This window comes from Helianthus annuus, chromosome 12 (genome assembly GCF_002127325.2).
Source record: "Helianthus annuus cultivar XRQ/B chromosome 12, HanXRQr2.0-SUNRISE, whole genome shotgun sequence".
In the NCBI taxonomy this organism is placed as follows: Eukaryota; Viridiplantae; Streptophyta; class Magnoliopsida; order Asterales; family Asteraceae; genus Helianthus; species Helianthus annuus.
The window spans coordinates 35,649,924-35,652,697 of NC_035444.2; positions in this window are offsets into that span (position 1 = coordinate 35,649,924).

A 2,774-nucleotide genomic window follows, 5' to 3' on the forward strand; every position below is an offset into this window, starting at 1 on the left:
TAATTTATTCTTTTTGTTGTTTTAGTATTTTTTTTACTATGAATTTGCATTTAGAAATTAGATTAACATGTAAAAACTATATGAATGATTTTTTGCATGTGTTGTATCGAAAAAGATCTTCTTGCCAATGTTCCAGTCGAAGATGCAATCGAACTTTTTTAAAAGATGATTAAAAATTTGTACGTTTTGTTGAATGACATCGTATTTCTATTTCTATTGTGCGTATTCTAATTTGTAATGATTATATATTATTGTTATGATATTGTATTTTTTTATGTTTCTTTCATCGACCCGACCCGAATGACAACCGACAAGGATATTTGAATGTATGGCTGTGAAAAATCTGAATACCCAAAAAAGTGGACCCCATCGAAAAAAAATCCTGGGTCCGCCACTGTGTGCGGCGGTGGAGATGGTGCGACAGGGGAATTGGAAAAGCGATGATGGATGTTCGATGATGTGTTAGGGCAAATTGTAGGCAACAAAGTAGATTTAGATGCTGTTTGTTTTTGCTTAAAACGTCTGCAAGGAGCATATGTCTGCAGGCAGGCAGACATAAGGCCTTGAAGACTGTTTGTTTTTTTTTTAAATAAAAGATCTGAAAAGTGCTTTTATTAGCTTAAAAAAGCCAATATCTAACATCTTCACAAACCCATCAGATATTCAAACATATCACTCTCCAAATTATAGCAAGCACGAGATCTTCAAACATATCACTCTCCAAATTATAGCAAGCACGTTTCTGGTAAAAAAATCAGTTGCTCAATTTGCTATAGTGTTTTTCGGTAGCAAATTTTGGTGACAGTTGCTTAATTTTGTAGCAGTGTGATAAATAACTAAAAGATAATATTTGATTGCTAAAAGACTGATGCAACTAAATAGTAGCCTAGTTAACTTAGAATTTAATCCTAGTTGTTGATGACAAAACAAGTAACCAGTGAAAATGCGTGTCTATGATAATCCAAATACCGTTTAATCAAAACAAATAGACATAAAGATAAACTAATCAAATGATTAGATAAAGCTAAATCCAAAAGTATGTATATAATAGTTGATCCACTTCCTAACACAAACCCTAGCCCCAGAGATCATCACGAATGGTATCGCTACACATGTCCTTGATTTGATCTTCAATCTTGGTGAGGATTTACATGTTTGATGATTGAAACTTGATTAGATGGTTTGGAATGGTAGGAGAAACCTCAAATTCGCCCCTAAGATGGTCCACAATCACTAATTGTTGATTAGAATGATAGATGGCATCTAAAACCCTATTTTCGGCCATAAATACGATTTTGCATCCGAGGCCCGACGTATGCTGCCGACGTAGCTTACGCCAGCTGAAAACTGTCTAGGTATCATCAGGAACCGGCGTAGCTTACGCCTATGCTGATTAGAGGAACCGGCGTAGCTTACGCACATGCCGATTAGTTTCTACTTTCTCATAATTTCCTTTGTCTTTCTTCTGTTCCAAGCCTCTTGCACCTTCCTAATGCTTCCAATCTTTGTGTTTAACCTTTTAATCTTATGATCTTCCATTATCTTCTTATGCAACTCATTTGTGCCTCCAGAAACGCATCTAATCTTTATAGTTATCCTACAAAACATCAATCTCCCATAGTTACTTTGTTCCACATATTTAAAAACTTAAACACTCATAAAACCTAAAGTTTAACACATATAATTCACATTCCAAAAACCCGTCGATCAATAAGTTCATTCGGGGTTTGACCTTCAAAATGAGGGCATTTATCAAATCCAAATCCCCCAAGACATGTTCAAAAACAGTCGAAGCCGGTGCCATCATAGCCGATGAAATGTGGCTATGAAACGCCGAAGCCTCTGCACTAGAAAGACAGTAGGAATAAAGCATACAGGAAAAAGGTGAATATGTATGAGGTGTAAGACTTATGGAAAACTTCATGAGGTGTAAGCCTTCTAGGTTTGGATTGATTTTGACTTCAAAGGTTTTCCGATGATGGCAGGTTAGGGCTTTGGGCGAAGGCCTCTGGTGGTTAGACGGTGAAATTATATTCGGTTTTTTTATTTTGACTTCAAATGATATGTGTTTAGGTATAACAAATAGTGAAATCATTTTGTTCTAATCTGAGTGACGAAATGTCTTTCGCACCAAAGCCAGTCTTGGCGTTTTGATTTTGTTCCTTCTCACTTGGATTGAAGGGTGGGTGTATGCCTCACTGAAATTTCTTGCTTTAACCTTACCGGATGTTTTAACTTGGCTGAGCTTCATGGAAAGTATAAAGCTGAAGGTATACTCCCACTTGTTAAGACCTTACACCTGTAGAATCATGATAAAAATTTGATGGTCAGTTGATGATGTGTTAGTTGATATTTATGATTGTTATTTTATTTTTATTTTTTGTAATAAGAGTTAATTAAAGCAAGGGTAAAATAGAAGTACATACTATTCAGAGATCATAATGTCATAGATTGCAAAGTAAGGTCACAGAATAACTTTCGGTTCGGTGTCCACCTGAAAGATCTTCTCAAGGAGTGTTTGGGATTGTATTTTCAAATTGAGAATTTGGTTATCGCTTTTCCAAATTGATGATAATCATTTTGGGTGTTGGGTCGATTATCAAAGTAGTGATACAGATAGCTAAGGAACAGCCACCCTGAACTCAAAGTTAAACACCCTTGTATCCACATTATAGGTTGCAAATGGGTGCATTATAAATTCGGGTTAAAAATAAATATTTTTGGTACATGCTAAATGGGTCGGGTACAACCACCGACACTTTTTGTACTTTACC